The sequence below is a fragment of the Rhinatrema bivittatum genome, chromosome 7 (assembly GCF_901001135.1).
Source record: "Rhinatrema bivittatum chromosome 7, aRhiBiv1.1, whole genome shotgun sequence".
Lineage (NCBI taxonomy): Eukaryota > Metazoa > Chordata > Amphibia > Gymnophiona > Rhinatrematidae > Rhinatrema > Rhinatrema bivittatum.
In genome coordinates, this window is record NC_042621.1 from 194,747,702 (window position 1) to 194,769,112 (window position 21,411).

Here is a 21,411-nt window from a genome sequence, read left to right on the forward strand (position 1 = left end):
CACATCCCTAGTAGTAACTGCCAAACTAGCAAGTTACCCCCATGCACCCTTTTTCTTATTTCCATCATCTAGCGTTCAGGAATCCACAGTGTTCATCCCATGCCCCTTTGAATTCTTTCACTGTTTTTGTCTTCACCTCCTTCTCTTGAAGAACATTCCAGGCAACTACCACCCTCTCTGTGAAGAAATAATTTTTGATGTTGGTTCTGAGTTGTCCTTGCTAGAGTTTTATTTCAGGACTCCTAGTTCTACTTATTTCTTTCCAACAGAAAATATTTGAAGTTCATACATCATTAAAACCTTTCAGGTATCTGAAGGTTTGTATCATATTTCTCATGCAGCTCCTCTCTTCCAGGATTTACATATTTAGATCCTTCATCCTCTCCTTATTAATCTGATGGAGACCCCACACCATTTTCTCACCCTTCTCTGGATCGCCTCAATACTATATCTATTAGAGATGTGAATCGTGTGATCGATCGTCTTAACGATCGATTTTGGCTAAGGGGGGGAGGGAATCGGTTCGTTGCGGCTTTGTTTTGTTTAAAATCGTGTAAATCGTAAATCGGGGGAGGGTGGGAAAACCGGCACACTAAAGCAACCCTAAAACCCACCCCGACCCTTTAAAATAAATCCCCCACAAGACTTGCCAAAAGTCCAGCGGGGGTCCGGAAGCGACCTCCTGCACTCGAATCGTATTTGCCGTATTGCAAAATGGTGCCGACCATACGGCCATACGGCCAGCGCCACTTTGCAGTACGGCAATATGGCCATATGGCCGGCGCCATTTTACAAAAATGACTATAGATTACATCTATCTGTGGCAAGAAAAGGGATCCTAAGAGATAAATTTAAATCCTATGTCATAAGGCATTTAAACTAGATGCCGGGGGTGGCAGAAGGAAACTACAATGTCACCCCCCAAATACAAATGCAAAGGAAAAGGGTGAAGTGGATAACAAAAGTCAGCTAAATAAGTCACAAAAGGAGTCCAAGAAAAGCAGCAACCTGAACAAGAAAAGCTGGAAAGCTTTGAGCACAAATGCTCATAGTTTGGGCAATAAAATCCCAGATCTGCAAGCCCTAATGGTGGAGGTGGACTTGGACATTGTTGCTGTCATGGAGACGTGGTTCACAGAATCTCACCTGGACCGGATGGTATACACCCCAGAGTTCTGAAGGAACTAAAAAAATGAAATTTCATATCTATTAGTAAAAATTTGTAACCTATCATTAAAATCATCCATTGTACCTGAAGACTGGAGGATAGCAAATGTAACCCCAATATTTAAAAAGGGCTCCAGGGGCGATCCAGGAAACTACAGACCTGTTAGCCTGACTTCAGTAGGGATGTGAATCATTTTTCAACGATTAAAATTATCGTCCGATACTTATAATATCGTCTTAAATCGTTAAGAAACAGAATTCAATAGAAATTCTAACGATTTATCGTTAAAAATTGTTAAATCATGTTAGTGCGCACTAACTCCCGTTAGTGCGCACTAACTCCCGTTAGTGCGCACTAACAGAAAATGATACAAATTGACACTATCCAGGTCAGTAAAGGTCAGTTAGGAATGAATATGTATTCCTATTGGCTGGCTGCCCTCTTATCTATTGATGTTACCAAGGTTCCCACTGAGGTGATGGTTGGGGAGATGGGAAATGGAAATGGAAACTCAGGAACACTAACAGAAAATGATACAAATTATTGACACTTTCCAGGTCAGTAAAGGTCAGTTAGGAATGAATATGTATTCCTATTGGCTGGCTGCCCTCTTATCTATTGATGTTACCAAGGTTCCAACTGAGGTGATGGTTGGGGGGATGGGAAATGGAAACTGTTGGAATTTGACAAAAAAAGAAATGTGATCAGTCAATATGACTAGAACTTGTGCCCTATTCCTGATACCAGGGGTGTTGTGATATTCCTGCACTCAGTGCCCTATCCCTGATACCAGGGGTGTTGTGATCTTCCTGCACACAGTGCCCTATCCCTGATACCAGGGGTGTTGTGATCTTCCTGCATGCAGTGCCCTATCCCTATTAATACCAGAAGTGTTGTGATCTTCCTGCACACAGCGCCCTAACCCTGATACCAGGGGTGTTGTGATCTTCCTGCACACAGTGCCCTAACCCTGATACCAGGGGTGTTGTGATCTTCCTGCATGCAGTGCCCTATACCTAATACCAGGAGTGTTGTGATCTTCCTGCACACAGTGCCCTATCCCTGATACCAGGGGTGTTGTGACCTTCCTGCATGTAGTGCCCTATCCCTGATACCGGGAGTGTTGTGATCTTCCTGCATGCAGTGCCCTATCCCTAATACCAGGAGTGTTGTGATCTTCCTGTACACAGTGCCCTAACCCTGATACCGGGATGTGTGCAAGAAGATCACAACACCCCCGGTAACCAGGATAGGGCACTGCATACAGGAAGATCACAACACCCCCGGTATCAGGAATAGGGTACTGTGTGCAGGAAGATCACAACACCCCTGGTATTAGGGATAGGGCACTGTGTGCAGGAAGATCACAACACTCCTGGTATTAATAGGGATAGGGCACTGCATGTAGGAAGATCACAACACCCCTGGTATCAAGGATAGGGCACTGTGTGCAGGAAGATCACAACACCCCGGAGGAGTAAGGGTCAGGCAGCTCCCCCCTGTCTGTGAAGCCAGCCTCTCACTGGTAATACAGGGAGGGAGCTGTCTCAGCCTTCACCATACCCCCCCCCCTCACCCATACACCATTCACTGGCTGGGACATGGGGGAGGGGAGGAGTGAGGGTCAGGCAGCTCCCCCCTGTCTGTGAAGCCAGCCTCTCACTAATAATGCAGATAGGGAGCTGTCTGCCTGTCTCTGCCTTCACCATCCTCCCCCCACCACTCACCCACACACCATTCACTGGCTGGGACATGGGGGAGGGGATGAGTGAGGGTCAGGAAGCTCCCCCCTGTCTGTGAAGCCAGCCTCTCACTAGTAATGCAGGTGGGATAGGGCACTGCATGCAGGAAGATCACAACACCCCTGGTATCAGGGTTAGGGCACTGAGTGCAGGAAGATCACAACACTCCTGGTATTAGGGATAGGGCACTGCATGCAGGAAGATCAAAACACTCCTGGTATTAATAGGGATAGGGAACTGCATGCAGGAAGATCACAACACCCCTGGTATCAAGGATAGGACACTGTGTGCAGGAAGATCACAACACCCCGGAGGAGTGAGGGTCAGGCAGCTCCCCCCTGTCTGTGAAGCCAGCCTCTCACTAGTAATGCAGGGAGGGAACTGTCTCACCCTTCACCATCCTCCTCCCCCCCCCCCCCTCACCCACACACCATTCACTTGCTGGGACTTGGGGGAAGGGAGGAGTGAGGGTCAGGCAGCTCCCCCCTGTCTGTGAAGCCAGCCTCTCACTAGTAATGCAGGGAGGGAGCTGTCTGCCTGTCTCCGCCTTCACCATCCTCCCCCCCCCCCCAACTCACCCACACATCATTCACTGGCTGGGACATGGGGGAGGGGAGGAGTGAGGGTCAAGCAGCTCCCCCCTGTCTGTGAAGCCAGCCTCTCACTAGTAATGCAGGGAGGGAGCTGTCTCAGACTTCACCATCCTCCCCCCCCCCCCTCACCCACACACCATTCACTTGCTGGGACTTGGGGGAAGGGAGGAGTGAGGGTCAGGCAGCTCCCCCCTGTCTGTGAAGCCAGCCTCTCACTAGTAATGCAGGGAGGGAGCTGTCTCACCCTTCACCATCCTCCTCCCCCCCCCCCCCCCACACACACACACACCATTCACTTGCTGGGACTTGGGGGAAGGAAGGATTGAGGGTCAGGCAGCTCCCCCTGTCTGTGAAGCCAGCCTCTCACTAGTAATGCAGGGAGGGAGCTGTCTGCCTGTCTCTGCCTTCATCATCCTCCCCCCCCCCCCCACTCACCCACACACCATTCACTGGCTGGGACATGGGGGAGGGGAAGAGTGAGGGTCAGGCAGCTCCCCCCTGTCTGTGAAGCCAGCCTCTCACTAATAATGCAGTGAGGGAGCTGTCTGCCTGTCTCCGCCTTCACCATCCTCCCCCCCCCCCCCCACTCACCCACACACCTTTCACTGGCTGGGACATGGGGGAGGGGAGGAGTGAGGGTCAGGAAGCTCCCCCCTGTCTGTGAAGCCAGCCTCTCACTAGTAATGCAGGTGGGATAGGGCACTGCATGCAGGAAGATCACAACACCCCTGGTATCAGGGTTAGGGCACTGGGTGCAGGAAGATCACAACACCCCTGGTATCAGGGTTAAGGCACTCTGTGCAGGAGGATCACAACACCCCTGGTATCAGGGTTAGGGCACTGTGTGCAGGAAGATCACAACACCCCTGGTATCAGGGTTAGGGCAGTGTGTGCAGGAAGATCACAACACCCCTGGTATCAGGGTTATGGCACAAGTTCTAGTCACATTGACTGATCACATTACGCTACATTACATCAAGCTACCAACTGTTTCCATTTCCCATCCCCCATATATTGTCAGTGGGAACCTTGGTAACATGAATAAATAAGAGGGCAGCCAATAGGAATACATATTCATTCCTAAACTGACCTTAACTGACCTGAAAAGTGCACACTAACGGGAGTTAGTACGCACTAATCGGAAAAAACGATTTTTTACCTAAAAAATAGTGACAAACACGATTTTCTTCTCCTGCCAGACGATTTCGATCGTTAAGATGATAGGGCACACGATTCACACCTCTAGACTTCAGTGCCAGGAAAAATAGTGGAAAGTGTTCTAAACATCAAAATCACAGAACATATAGAAAGACATGGTTTAATGGAACAAAGTCAGCATGGCTTTACCCAGGACAAGTCTTGCCTCACAAATCTGCTTCACTTTTTTGAAGCAGTTAATAAACATGTGGATAAAGGTGAACTGGTAGATGTAGTATACTTGGATTTTCGGAAGGCGTTTGACAAAGTTCCTCATGAGAGGCTTCTAGGAAAAGTAAAAAGTCATGGGATAGGTGGCGATGTCCTTTCGTGGATTGCAAACTGGCTAAAAGACAGGAAACAGAGAGTAGGATTAAATGGACAATTTTCTCATTGGAAGAGAGTGGACAGTGAAGTGCCTCAGGGATCTGTATTGGGACCCTTACTTTTCAATATATTTATAAATGATCTGGAAAGAAATACGACGAGTGAGATAATCAAATTTGTAGATGACACAAAATTGTTCAGAGTAGTTAAATCACAAGCAGATTGTGATAAATTGCAGGAAGAACTTGTGAGACTGGAAAATTGGGCATCCAAATGGCAGATGAAATTTAATGTGGATAAGTGCAAGGTGATGCATATAGGGAAAAATAACCTATGCTATAATTACACAATGTTGGGTTCCATATTAGGTGCTACAACCGAAGAAAGAGATCTAGGCGTCATAGTGGATAACACATTGAAATCGTCGGTTCAGTGTGCTGTGGCAGTCAAAAAAGCAAACAGAATTTTGGGAATTATTAGAAAGGGAATGGTGAATAAAACGGAAAATGTCATAATGCCTCTGTATCGCTCCATGGTGAGACTGCACCTTGAATACCGTGTACAATTCTGGTCGCCACATCTCAAAAAAGGTATAATTGCGATGGAGAAGGTACAGAGAAGGGCTACCAAAATGATAAGGGGAATGGAACAGCTCCCCCATGAGGAAAGACTAAAGAGGTTAGGACTTTTCAGCTTGGAGAAGAGACGGCTGAGGGGGGATATAATAGAGATGTTTAAAATTATGAGAGATCTAGAACGGGTAGATGTGAATTGGTTATTTACTCTTTCGGATAATAGAAAGACTAGGGGGCACTCCATGAAGTTAGCAGGGGGTACATTTAAAACTAATCGGAGAAATTTCTTTTTTACTCAACGCACAATTAAACTCTGGAATTTGTTGCCAGAAGATGTGGTTAGTGCAGTTAGTATAGCTGTGTTTAAAAAAGGATTGGATAAGTTCTTGGAGGAGAAGTCCATTACCTGCTATTAAGTTCACTTAGAGAATAGCCACTGCCATTAGCAATGGTAACATGGAATAGACTTAGTTTTTGGGTACTTGCCAGGTTCTTATGGCCTGGATTGGCCACTGTTGGAAACAGGATGCTGGGCTTGATGGACCCTTAGTCTGACCCAGTATGGCATTTTTTTATGTTCTTATGTTCATGATTGGAATACGGCCATACTGGGCTATAACTTGTTAAGGAACGACAGAGAGGACAGAAAAGGGGGAGGAGTGGCTCTTTATTTAAAAAACAATATCCAAGCATCTGAGCTGCAAGGAAGATGGGGAAAAGAAGAAGCACTATGGGCTGACCTAAAAAAAGATGATGGGGCATCCATTTTATTGAAGTGGTTTACAGGCCTCCAAATCAAAAGGATGAACTTGATAAAGATCCGGTTGAAGACATCCAAAAGATGGGAAAGAAGGGAGAAGTGGTGATTGTTGGAGATTTTATTCTGCTGGTTGTAGACTGGAGAACCCCTTCTGCAGAATCTAACTGTAGTAGAGAGATAGTGGATTCCCTGCAAGGGGCTCTGTTCAAACAAATGGTAATAGAACCCATGAGGGAGGGAGCTATACTCGATTTAATGCTCACTAACAGAGATAATGTCTCTAATATCCAGGTGGATGCCCTCCTCTGCACCAGTGATCATCAAATGGTATGGTTTCAAATCACAAATAGGATATGGAGAAGTTGAACAGTTTTGCAGTTCCAAAACACGGACTTTGTTGAAATGGGGAAGTACGTGGAGGAAGAACTAGAAGGCTGGGAGAACAAGAGAGATGTGGAACAACAGTGAGCCAAACTAAAAGGAGCCATTACCAAGTCAACTAATCTATATGTTAGGAAAGTAAAGAAAAGCAAGAGAAAAATGAAACCTATCTGGTTCTCAAAGGAGGTGCCTGATAAAATAAAAGCTAAAAGAACAGCGTTTAAGAAATATAAAGGATCCAAAAGGGAAGAGCATAAGGAAGAATATCTGGTGGAACTGAGGGAGATGAAGAAAGTAATCAAGACAGCAAAAAGTCAAGCGGAAGAGAGGATTGCCAAGGAGGTAAAGAGAGGTGACAAAACATTTTTCAGATACATCAGAGAAAGGAGAAAAGTCCAAAGTGGCATAGTGAAATTGAAAGGTGAAAAGGATCAATGTGTGGAAAGAGATGAAGAAATGGCAGAAATATTAAATTAATACTTCAGTTCGGTGTTCACTAAAGAAGACCCTGGAGAAGGATGGACCGTCGCTAGTTAACAAGAAACTGGAGGGGAGTGGAGCAGATGAAACTCCATTTAAAGAAGAGAATATATGGGAAGAGCTAGGAAAACTGAAAGTGGGCAATGCCATGGGGCCTGATGAGGTTCATCCCAGGATACTGAGGGAGCTCAGAGATGTGCTGGCAGGTGCGCTGCATGACCTGTTCAATAGATCCCTAGAAACAGGAGTGGTGCCGATTGATTGGAGAGGAGCGGTGCTGGTCCCACTTCACAAGAGTAGGAGCAGAGAGGAGGCTGGAAACTACAGGCTGGTTAGCTTCACCTCAGTGGTGGGAAAAGTAATGGAGTCGCTGCTAAAAGAAAGAATAGTGAACTATTGCTGGACCAGAGGCAGCATGGATTCACTAGGGGAAGGTCCTGTCAGACAAAACTGATTGACTCTTTTGATTGGGTGACTAGGGAATTGGATCGAGGAAGAGCGCTTGATGTCATCTACTTGGATTTCAGCAAAGTTTTGATACGATCCTGGACAGGAGGCTTGTGAATAAAATGAGAAGTTTAGAGTGAGTGCCGAGGTTGTGGCCTGCATTGCAAACTGGTTGATGGACAGAAGACAATGTGTGATGGTAAATGGAACTTACTCTGAAGAGACAGCGGTGTTAAGCAGAGTGCTGCAAGGGTCGGTGTTGGGACTGGTCCTGTTCAATATCTTTGTGAGCGACATTGCGGACGGGATAGAAGGTAAGGTTTGTCTTTTTGTGGATGATATTAAGATCTGTAACAGAGTGGACACACCAGAAGGAGTGAAGAGAATGAGATGGAATTTAAGGAAGCTGGAAGAGTGGTCGAAATTATGGCAGCTGAGATTCAATGCCAAGAAGTGCAGAGTCATGCATATGGGGTGTGGAAATACGAAAGAACTGTATTTGATGGGGGGTGAAGGGCTGATGTGCACGGAGCAGGAGAGAGACCTTGGGGTGATAGTGTCTAGCGATCTGAAGTTGGCGAAACAATGTGACAAGGTGATAGCTAAAGGCAAAATAATGCTGGGCTGCATAATGAGAGGAATATCTAGTAAGAGAAAGGAAGTGATGATCCCCTTGTACAGGGCCTTGGTGAGGCCTCACCTGGAGTACTGTGTTCAGTTCTGGAGATCATATCTCCAAAGGGACAGAGACAGTATGGAGGCGGTCCAGAGAAGGGTGACCAAAAACGTGGATGGTCTAAATAAAATGACTTTTGAGGACAGATTGAAGAACCTAAATATGTATACCCTGGAGGAGAGGAGGAGCAGGGATGATATGTTACAGACTTTCAGATACTTGAAAGGTTTTAATGATCCATGATCAACAACAAACCTTTTTCGTTGTAAAAAAATCAGTAGAACTAAGGGTTACGATATGAAACTCCAGGGAAGAAGACTCAGAACCAATGTCAGGAAGTATTTCTTCATGAAGAGAGTGGTGGACCCCTGGAATGCCCTTCCGGAGGAAGTGGTGAAGACTAAAACTGTGAAGGATTTCAAAGGAGCTTAACACTGTGGATCCATAAAGGCTAGAGGATGGGAATGAAGAGAAGAGACATGGGGGTGGCTTGCTGGAATGGAGGCTACTACCTGGTGATTACTACCCTTACTCAATAAGCCTTCACATAGTTAATGCAACTCCAACATTGCTCTCTGCTTCAACGGCAAGGGGAAACGTGGATTTGCATTCCAACAATACCCAACAAGGACTGAACTACACAGTCTGGGTAAACAAATAAGCGTGGGGGTAGCTTGCTTATTGCGGCAGTTACTACCCTAAAACAATTAAGCCTGGTACATCACTTTGAATGGATATACAGCATTGCTCTCTGCTTCAACGGCAGGGGGAAATGTAGAAAAGAGGATTTACATTCAGACAACATCCAACAAGGCATTGATCTGTGCAGTCTGGGTAAACAAGCATCAGGGTAACTTGCTTGCTGCGGCGGTTACTACCCTTAACCATTAAGCCTTATGCTCACTTTTGATGCAACACCAACATTACTCTCTGCATCAATGGCAGGGGGTGGCAGGAAATTTGAATCAAACAGTTACCAACAAGGGCCCTGAACTTGGTGGTCGGTGAAACAGATAAGTATTGGTAAATAAGTGTGGGAGCTTGCTGGGCAGACTGGATGGGCCAATTGGTCTTTTTCTGCCGTCATTTCGATGTCTATGTTTCTATGTTTCTATTCACCCGGCATGTGCTCTCAGTCAAAAATGCCAGTTTAATCATCCACTCTGGATGTTCCTCCTTCTTTTTGATGCATTCATGAATCTTAGGAAGGAGACTCAAAAATCTTTCAAGAACTTTTCCACAAGATAGCCATCTCACTTCATTGAGCAAAACTAGGTCATCAAACTCTGTCTCATACTCTTCTAGAAATGCTAGAAACTGCTAGTGACTCAGTGCTCTTAAAATGATAAAATTGACCACCATGCAACCACTGCATGACATTCTGTATTTCACTATTTCTTTTTTACTTTACCCATAATTGCTTCTTGATCTATAATGCAATGAAAAACAATTAATTGGAGTATTTCTTTATCAAGCCAATCAATCCATTCTCCTTCCCACACATATTTGGTGCACAGTTTATTCACACAGAAGTTAGGTTTGTCCATACCAACTTATTCTCAGCAAAATAATGAATTAGGCAGTAAAAAATGTTTTCCCCTTTTGTCTGACCTTTCAAAGGCATTAAACACAGCTGTTCTTCCCAAACTAATTCTTCTTTGGGGAAACAATCCCAGATAATCAATTGTGAGATGTCACATATACCTGTACTTTTGTCCTCAGCTATGTATGCTAAACATAGTGCTGCCAAAATATCTGTAATTAACATGTTGGATTTCTTTACAATGTCCTCTAGCCTTCTTATTATGGTTGCTTTAGGACTGCATTTTTGTTACTAAAATCAGCATAAAAGATTTCTGCCATAGTCAAAAAACACTATTGATCTCTGCATCAGTTAATGCAATTTTATTTTTTGCTAAAATCCATGCAATTTTGAAAGATGCCTATGTCACACTCTGCAATGGACTTTTGATCTTTGTACTATTTTTTGCTGGCCTTTTTATGAAGCAACAAGTTGTTCACTTTAACTTTTTCTTAGATAACTGCCAGATGAGTAACTTTTATTGAAAATGTGCATGTGTTGTTGTGTAATGATGTTCTAAATTGCTGCGTTTAAAAAGAGAACATGTTTTTGTGACCAATTAAACAGACTTCATACATACATCATTAAGCACAAATACAAAGTCATCAGTCTGTTTTTCTTGAAACATTGGGTATTTTTGTCTACCAAAGCTCTTATTTTTCTCTTTCTTTTGGCTTCTGGCTCACTTATAGCTTTATCATGGCTGCTAATTTACCCAGCCTCCTCATTTTCTGTTGTTGCAGATCAGCTTATTCTTTTAATTAATCTCCACAGTTACATTAACTAGTTTCACTCCTGCTTCAGTTTCCATTTTCTTCAATTGAATTAGGAAATAACATATTCTTTCCAGCAATAGTCCGAGGAAGAGACATAATCAAGTTGAAGGGACTGAGATTCAAGCCTGGAGTACTAAGGAAAGAGGGACCAAACCAGAAAATTGAGAGTCTGGGTCATGTATCCTTCTGTTTTCTCTATTCCAAGGTTGAAGGACCTGAGTTGTTGACACTCATGAAGTTCCTTAATAGACCCTAGGTGCCTTATCATTCCCATGCTGCTCTTACTCTTAAGAACATAAGGCTTGCTATACTGGAACAGACCAAGAATTAATCAAGGCCAGTATCCTGTTTCCAAGAATGGGCAATCCAGCTCACAAGTACCTTGCAGGATCCCTAGGGATAGATAGATTCCAAGCTGCTTATCCCAAGAATAAGCCATGGATATCTGCAACTCCACCTTAATAATGGTTTATGGACCTTTCCTCCAGGAACTTCCTAACCACACCCATCTTTTTAGTGTGGGATGCAAACATGCCATATTTCTGCTATTTTTACCACAGCTCAATGAATCTAGGGTAAGTTAACCAGATAAATAATGCTGCCCAGTTACACCTTCTGCCTGTCCATTGACTATCCAGCTAACTACTCAGCTGGTAAGTGATTTATCAAGCTAAGTGGTGACCACTAGAGATGTGAATCGTGTCCTCGATCGTCTTAACGATCGATTTCGGCTGGGAGGGGGAGGGAATCGTATCGTCGCCGTTTGGGTGTTTAGAGTATCGTGAAAATCGTTAAAATCGTGAACCGGCACACTAAAACCCCCTAAAACCCACCCCCGACCCTTTAAATTAAATCCTCCACCCTCCCGAACCCCCCCCCCCAAATGCCTTAAATTACCTGGGGGTCCAGCGGCGGTCCGTAGCTAAATCGGGGGAAGGGGGAGGGCAGGAAAACCGGCACACTAAAACCCCCTAAAACCCACCCCCGACCCTTTAAATTAAACCCCCCACCCTCCCGAACCCCCCCCCAAATGCCTTAAATTACCTGTGGGTCCAGCGGCGGTCCGTAGCTAAATCGGGGGAAGGGGGAGGGCAGGAAAACCGGCACACTAAAACACCCTAAAACCCACCCCCGACCCTTTAAATTAAATCCCCCACCCCAAATGCCTTAAATTACCTGGGGGTCCAGCGAGGGTTCCGGACCCCCGCTGAACGACCTCCTGCAGTCGATCTCCTGCTGGCGCCATTTTCCGTACGGAAAACGATTCGCGGCAGGAGATCGCTCCCGGACCCCTGCTGGACCCCCAGGGACTTTTGGCCAGCTTGGGGGGGCCTCCTGACCCCCACAAGACTTGCCAAAAGTCCAGCGGGGGTCCGGAACGACCTCCTGCAGTCGAATCGTGTTGGTCTATGGCCGCCGCCATATTGCGCCGCCATTTTGCAAAATGGCGGCGCAGAATGGCGCCGGCTGAAGACAACACAATTCAATTGCAGGAGGCCGTTCCGGACCGCCGCTGGACCCCCAGGTAATTTAAGGCATTTGGGGGGGTTCGGGAGGATGGGGGATTTAATTTAAAGGGTCGGGGTGGGTTTTAGGGTGTTTTAGTGTGCCGGTTTTCCTGCCCTCCCCCTTCCCCCGATTTACGATTTTTTGACGATAAATCGGGGGAATTGGTATTGTATCGTGGCCCTAACGATTTTTGACGATTTAAAATATATCGGACGATATTTTAAATCGTCAAAAAATGATTCACATCCCTAGTGACCACTGAATGTATCTGGATATTCAGGGACTGCCACTTAGCTGGATAAGTCCTATTTATCTAGCTAAGTAGCATTTGAATATCATTGTTAACCCCCTAACACCCCCACCAAAGCATCAAAAAGATACATCCCCTCATACCCCCACAGCCCTCCTCAATGCCACCTGACATGGTTTCCATGGTTGAAAGCGGTAGGAATGAGCCCCCAGTCACTCCTGATCAGCTAGTTGCAATTTTAAAATGTGCAGATCTGAGGGCCAGCTGGAATCAAGTTGTTATGCAGCAGTAAAGCAATATGACTGTAAAGCATTATGGCTATAAAATAAGTTTTATGATCATAAAATCTGTTTTATAGCCATAGTGCTTTATGGCCATAAAGCAATTTGGCCCTGGCTGGCTCTGAGACTAGCAACATTTTAAAATCACAGATGGGAGGGGGGTGGGGAGAACGAGGGACTGTCGCTTACTCCTTCCCCTTTCTTGCTTGGAAACGCCTGATTGGATAAATAGGGGCTGAGGGGGTGGCTTTAGGGATGCCAGAAGGAGGGCTGGATTTGTTATTAAATAGGGCATGCTATTTGCTAGCACATACTATTTACTGAAATGAAAAATCTGAATAATTTTTTGATTTTTTGGAATGAGTCCATTTTCATAAATGTACTCATTGTCATGCTTTATCCTTTTGGGTAAAACAAATGCACATATCAAGTCTGTAGGTATTTTGTATCCCTGGCAAGTTTAAAAGAGAGTTATTTATGTACTTTCTCTATGATACCTGGTACAAAGACCCTGGGTAAGGAGTGTCCATGAATTTTGACCTAAAGTCAATTTTCCCCCTAAATCTTTATATTGGCATAATAAATATAAGGGAAAAGGGAGACTAGTAGGTTTTTCAAAAAGGTGGTCAAAACTGTAAATTAAAAAATTAATATTCAAAAAATATAATGAATGTAAGAAAAGGAAAGACAGGGAGTAATCTGGGAGAAAGTTGAGAGAGGCAGGAAAGGTAGTCAGAACTACAAAGGCATGAGATGAAAAAATAGCCAAGGATGTGAACCAAGGTGGCAAAAGATGCGCAGAGGTACAATAAAGAAGACTGAGTACTGGAAAGAATGAATGCGAAGAGAATAAGGAAAAAGCTGTTAATCTGAAAAGATATTTCTGTTCTGTGTTCACCAAGAAAGGCACTGGAAAATGGCCACAGATAGCTGACAGGATTATGTATTGTAGTACAGCTAAAGTCATTTTATTTTCAAAAGAAAAGGTTAGCATAGAACTAGGAAGACTGAAAGCGGACAAGGCAATATTGCTGGATGAAATACAATCTAGGATATTAAGGGAGATCAAAAAGGTTCCAATGAATCCAATCTTGAAGGCAGGGGTTGTTCTGGAAGACAGATGATGTTCCTCTTCATAGAAGTGGTAATGGGTAGCTACTGACTACCAGGTCACTGAATTGAGTGTTGACTGATTCTGTAATTACAACAATATAATTTATTGAGTTTTAAACTTTATGTCTCAAGAGTATTATTTTTTTGAAAAGACTATTTTTGTAATTGATGGCAACAATTTTTTCTAAGAACATTGAACTGGATGAATGATTATATTTTACTGAAGTATTGCTGTTATCCATCTATAGTATTATTGATGCACTTTGTATGACACCTACATTTAGAGGTATACATAAATATTGATATCAATTTAATATAATAGTTTAGTTTTTGTCCTTTAGAAACTGTTGGTATTCCATTTTTTTTATATGTAGTGGTAATTGAAGGCCACAGTGGAGACACTGGTAAAAGAAAGGATAACCATTATCTTGAAACCAGCTGGTTATGATATCTAAGGCAGTATGGATTTATCAAAAGAAGATCGTGTCAAATAAACCTGGTCAATTTCTTTGACTGGGTGACAAGAGAACTTTATCAGGGACATTTAATAGATATAGTTTACTTCGATTTCAGCAAAGCTTTTGATACTGTCCCACATAGGAGGCTTATAAAAAAACTGCATAGACTAGGGATGGGATAGAAATTGATTAAGTCATACACAATGAAGGCAGTGGCAAATGGACTTAACTCTGAGGAAGAAGGGTTTATTAATGGTGTGTCTTGGGTATCTGCCCTGGAACCAATTATTTTCAAACATTTGTAAGCAATGCCGTAGGAATAGGAAATGCTTGGCTGTTTACATGTGATATTAAGATGAGAGAACACTACGATTGGGGTAGTCAAAATCAGTAATCTAGAAAAGCTTAAGGAAAGAAAATGTATTTGACTGCTAAATTAAATGTAAAAAAAAGTAGAAGGTCATGCATTTTGGGTGCAGAAATCCAAAGGAGCAGAAATGTGATGAAAGTGAGATACCATTGTCTACCAGTCAGAAGAGAAACCTTGGAATGAACACATCTGATGATTTTAAGGTAGCAAGACAATATGACAAGAAAGTGGCCAGAGCCAGTGGAATGCTTGGGTACAAAATGAAAGGTATAATCAGTAGAAAAGGGTGATAATGCCCCTGTAAAAGTCACTGATGAAACCTTATCTAGAGTACTATGTACAATTCTGGAAGCTTTACTTCCAAAAAATATATAGTGTGGATATCCAGAAATGGACTGCTGAAATAAAGCCCTATGTAATGAGTCTGAAGGACCAAAATATTTATGCCCTAAACTCCTACAGGAAATGTGAGAGAGTGGTTGGATATGATAGAAACATTCTGATACCCCAAATGCATAAATACTATGCATGATGCAAATCTTTTTCATTTTGGTTGCTACATCTCAAAAAACATATAGTGGAACTAGAAAAAGTAGAATGGAGGATCACCAACATGATAAAAGGTGTGGATTTTCTCCCCTGTGAGAAAAGAGATCAGGACTCTTCAGCTTGTAGAGGAGATGGATAAGGGTAGGGAGATATGATAGATGTATATAAAATCCTGGGCGGAGGGTAATGGGTAAATGCAAATCAATTGTTTTAATCTTTCAAAACATACAGAGACAATGGGATACTTCATGAATTATTAAGTAGCACATTTAAAACAAATTGGAGAAAATATGTTTTCATCCAGTGCACAGTTAAGCTCTGTAATTTCCCGAGGATGTGGTGAAGGCAGTTCATGTAGCTGGATTTAAAAAATGGTTTGGACAAACTCCTGGAGAAAAAGTCCATCAAGTGTTAATAAACAGGTAGACTTGGAGAAATCCACTGATTATCCACTGGCTTATGCAGCATGGAATCCATTTACTATTTGGGATCCTGCTAGGTATCTATTACTTGACTGGGCCACTGGGCTTCATGAAACTTGATCTGATCCTGTATGGCAGTTATTATGTCTTAAGACTAGGATGTTCTAGAGCATGAAGTTGTGATAATAGGTTCAAGGGGATTAGTCCTGAGAGTAAAATATGAAAGTATTATTTTATAGGTATTATTACTTCAAAGAGAAGGTAATAAATGTATGGAAAAACCTTCAAGAGTAAGTGTATAGGCAAAACAGTAATACAATTTAAAGCTTGGAATAAACACAGACAATTCATAGCTGCAAAGAGGTGAAGGAAACCTGAGATTAATTAGGGTCTACAGTAGTGCAACAAGATGAAATATTTTGGGCAGAATAGATGGTCCCAATAATCCTTATCTGCTATTACAGGGATGCAAATCTTATGTTCTTATGATCTTTCACACACTATAAGCCAAGAAACCTGAATGCACAGTACCAAAGAGCCTCAAATGTTCAAGAGATGGGAAAGAGAGGTAAGGGTGGGGTGTGGGAGTATGAGGTTTGCAATGAGGAACTCCCTTCCCCTCATCCCCTCTAGTATTTCTCTCTATCTCTCTCAGTACCCTCATCAGTACTGTGTCCATCAGTCTTTCTCAATTCTCCCACTAGTCTCTTGTTCTTTCTTAATTCCTTCTCCCTATCCTGACCAGTCTTGCTTGATCCATCCACCCTGTCCAATATCAGACTCTTTCTCAATCCATAAGTCTTTATCTCTCCCTCAGTCCCACCACTCTGTCCCCACCAGTTTTATTCTCTCTCAGTTCTCTCAGTTCCAACCAATATCTCTCAGTCCTCCCAATTTGTCCCCACTTCTTTCAATTCTCCCACATGTTTCTCTCAAGCCCCCACCATGTCCTGACCAGTCACTCTTTGAATCCAATTTCCCTCCCAATCCTCCCACCCTGTCCTGAGTCTCCATCAGCCTCTGTCTCTCTCAATTTCTCCCAGTTCTCCTGCAACTCTCTCTCCCCTTATCTCAGTCTTACTCTGTTTACCAGCATCTCTCAATCAATTCCCCCACCCAGTGTGTACTAGTTTCCTCTACCCTGGCCCTCACCAGTGTCCTCTCAGTCTTTCATCCTGTATCCTTCAAACTCTCTGTCTCTGTTCTTCCACTTTTTCCCCACAATTTCTCTCAGTCCTTTGCTTTCCCTACTAATCTCACTCAGTCCTCCAACCCTGTCCCCACCAGTCTCTCTCAGTGCTTCTACTGTGCCCCAACCAGACTCTCTCTCAATGTCCTTAACTTATCTCAGTTTCTCTCAGTCCTACCTCCTTGTTCCACCCAATTCTCCCACTAGTCTTTCTCTCTTACTCCCACCACTCTGTACCCTCAAGTCTTTCTCAATCCCATTCTGTCTCTTCTGGTCACTCTCAATCCTCCGAATCTTCCCACTAGTCTCTTTCTCTCTCTCTCTCTCTCTCTCTCTCTCTCTCAATCCCTACCTATCCCTACCAGTCATCTATCAATCTCCTCACTCTTTTCACACTTGTCTCTCTCAGCAGCCCCAGCATAACATCTTTCACCCCATCCCATGTGCTAATTTATCAGTATCCCCAAACCCTCTCTTTTCCCCCTGTACTACTCTGCCTTCTGCCCAGCACCAGTATCTACAAATCCCCATCCTCTATCTTCCCTGCCCTTTTTTACTTTATCTCTGTCTCTCTGCTCACAACCATCTCTTTCTCTTTCCCTCTGTTCCAATCCATTCTCTCTTCCTTTCTTCCTTTCTTCCTCTCTCCCCCTGACCCTCAAGTACCTCACTGGTTTTCTCTACCATCCAACATCACCTCTTTTTGCATTTCCTTATCAAATCTTTCTATTTTCCAATCACTATTTCTGAATTTATTTCATCATACCTCTGATTCATTCTCTTTCCTTCCACTATCTCCCATCACAACCTCTGAATCTGTTACCATCCCCCAGCCCTTTTCATCAACTCTGACTCTGTTACATCCTCTTCATTTTAGTTTGAAAAACATTTTTGTTATGAACACCCCCTCTTCCAGGAGGGGAAGAAAGAACATGCTACCAGTTAAGAAAACTGCAGCAGAGAGGAAAATAAAAGGGTAATGCAAATATGTAATATGAGCCAACAGTCTGAAAGACAGAGCAGGACTGAAAAGAATATCAGACATCCTTCTGTGAGGATGTTTAAATGATGATTGAATAGATTTATTTATTTTTATTGTTTATTTATTGATTTTATATACCATCGTTTGGAGAAATACCATTACAATGGTTAAGTCAGAGATTCAGGAAGGAGATGGCATATATGGAGGTGATGTAAGGGCCTCAGGGAGACAGGAACCCCAGTGGCAGATCCAGAAGTGGAAGTGGGTCCCCTAGGAGGGTACAGATCCCAGCAGCAGATCAGGATGCAGAGTGGGGGCCCTATGTGGGCAAAGACCCCAGAACTGGAGGGTATGGACCCTGCGGCATTTCAGGAAGTAGAGAAAGACCCCAGAATTGGAGGACATGGACCCCCGTGGCATTTCAGGAAGTGGAGAAAAGTCCCACAGAAAGGCGTGTCTAAAGCAATTTAGACACAACAGATTTTGCTCGTGCCCCCCACCCCCGCCCTGTCCCCCATGAACAGCCTGCTCACCGTCTCAGTTGCATCTTTTCAAATGTGAAAGACCTGGGGAAAAGTGGGAGGATAATGGTACTTGATTAAATGGGAATATAAGAGGTCCTTCCTATTCTACATGGAGACATATTCTGTGGTGACCATCATCTCCAAATAGTTAAATGTTAAATTTCTTTGCTATCTTGTAGAAGTATACATAGTTACATAGACTAAGACTAATAACTATATTTTAAATGAAGTAAGTTAAGATATTGTGTATGTTTTTACTATGTAAACCGCCTAGACGGATAGACTACTACCCCGTGGTGCTGTATATAAAAACATTTAAATAAATACATAAATACATAAATAAATAAATAAACAAAATAAAAACTATGAGTAAATAAGTGTGCTGCTTGATATCCTGCTAACGATGTACATAGTCATGTAGGAAGTGACGTCTTCCTTCATGCTCACAGCCTGATCCTTTAGCTCTCCGGAGCTTTGATTGCAAAGTCTCGTTTATCGCATACTTTGAGCTCAAATTTTTGCTCTATCAGCTGGATAAAGCTTCCCAGATACTTTATCTGATGTCCAGCAAGAGAAAAGCGTCGGATCTTCGACAATTTTCTTATTCGAAGGCTAGTGACTCCCCCGCGGAGGAGAGTGACAAAATGGCGGCCGGAACCACGAGTGCTTCTAACAGTGAAGTAGAGTCAGTGACGGAGGAACGGGGCCGGATCTCCCTTCACGCACCGAAGTACGAGAATGGTTTATCACCCTGCGACAAGATATAAAAAATTATAAATCGGAGATTTCTACCCTGATTGCTGAGCTGCGAGAAGAAACGGCAGAGATAGGCCGGCGGCTGGATGAGACTGAAACGCGTCTCGACACTCACGCAGATAGCTGGCAATCAATCCGGGCTGAGCAAGCAGGCCTGCAAGACTCTTATCAGCTGGTAACAGAAAAAATTGAAGATCTGGAAAACCGCAGCCGTCGCTGCAACATTAGAATCAGGGGGGTACCTGAGACCGACGACTATAGCGACTGCAGAAAGGTAGTGGAAATGATTTCACAGTTTCTTTTGGATCAGGAAGATAGGAATCTCGCTGCTTCCTTGGGGCCAATTAAAATTGAACGGGCTCATCGATCTTTAGGTCCCAGAGTGGCAAATAAACCTAGAGATTTAATAGCCTGTTTCCACTCGTATCATCAGAAGGAGCAAATATTTATGGTGGCCCGCAAGAATCGCACGTGGCAGTGGGAAGGTCACTCTATTGCCATTTTTGCTGATCTTGCTGCAGCCACGCTAAAGCGACGACAGGACTTTAAATGTATAACTTCCAAGTTGATTGAGGAGGGCGTCCGCTATAGATGGCTTTTCCCCAGTGGTCTAGCCTTCACATTTAAGGGGAACTCACATCGGGTGAAAACAGTCATGGAAGCGGCTGGAATTTTGAGGGAAGCGGGCATATCGGTGGATCTACCTCCATCCGAGAAACCCTCCGCCTCATCCACAGTTGCTGGACGACAAGGAGACCGGCCCAGATGGCAGAGAGCGGTGAAGGGCAGACGCAGGCTACAGCGTAACTCCACGGGAGAGTCGACGGAGAAAGTCCAGACCTGAGGGACTATATCCACACTGCTCTTTGATTTTGAAGGGGACGGACACCACCCCATATAAGTGGTGGCCTGGTCACAGTTCCACTCTGCGAGATTCCTTCAGCGGAACAGTGGCATTATAAGTTTGAGCTCAGTGTTCCATTTGAGTGATTTCTTTACTGTTAAGCGAGACTACAGTTACTTTTTTCTTTTGCAGATCCGGTTATGGGTGCCGGGAAGGGGGGCTGGATCTTCCTCCATACTTTCCTGGGAACGGTTTTTGGGGTCCCAGCACAAGGTTGTATGGGGTTGGGGGGAGGGGGGATTTTACGGATGGGTGTCTGTTTCAAAATTGCATTTCAGAAGGTGGAGAGGGAATATTGCATTGTGGTGTTTACTTTCATCTTACATGTTAGATTGTTCTCCTTCTATTGGTTGGTTAAAGTGCAGAGGAGCTTTGTGCTGGATGTTTTCAGAAAGAGGGTGCGGGGAGTGAACTCTCCTCATGGCTTCATTTAAATTCCTATCCCTTAATGTCAAGGGAGTTAATTCACCCCAAAAACGTCGCCTATTATTCAAAGAACTCGAAAGATCAGGGGCAGATGTAGTCCTCCTCCAGGAGACTCATTTACGTAAGCATTATCAAAAATTGATGACCTCCGATAAATATCCACATCAGTTCTGGGCAGCGGCTACACCGACTCATAAATATACGGGAGTGGGTATCCTACTGCATAGAGATTTCCATTTTGAATTGAAAACATGCGTGCGGGACCCGGAAGGGAGGTACTTAATAGTAGTAATTTCAGTGGGCGGGGAAGTGATCACACTTCTCTCGGTTTATGGTCCAAATTTGCAAAAAGAGGGGTTTTTCTCAACCCTGCACTCCCGACTAGATGCCACCCATGATGGCCTTTGCATTTTAGGAGGGGACTTTAATATTACACTCCATCCCAATATGGATAACTCCACTGGGCGTAGTACTGATTCTAAGCTGGCGAGAAAATCCCTGAGGGATCTTATGAACAGTCAGGGTCTGGTAGACGCGTGGCGCTCTAGATTCCCGACTGCTCGAAATTATACGTTTTATTCTCACCCGCACGAGAGCTACTCTCACATTGATATGTTCTTGATTAGTAAACAATTACTCCCTAGAATTAAAAAGATAGAAATTGAGCCGATATCGTGGTCGGACCATGCCCCTATATGGTTTACAGTGCAATTTCATGAGTATGATCGGGGTACCAGATATTGGAAGCTAAACGACTCTCTCTTTGAGGATTTAGGTTTTGTTAAGCAAATGACTTCAGATATTCAGACATATCTCGACTTTAATGATACTGAGGAGGTGACCGCCGTGGTATTGTGGGAGTGTTTGAAGGCAGTTTTACGAGGCAAGCTCATCTCACGGGCCGCTCATTTAAAAAAAGAAAGGGAGAAATGTAGGGACCAACTGTTAGGGCAACTAAGGGAGATAGAGCGACA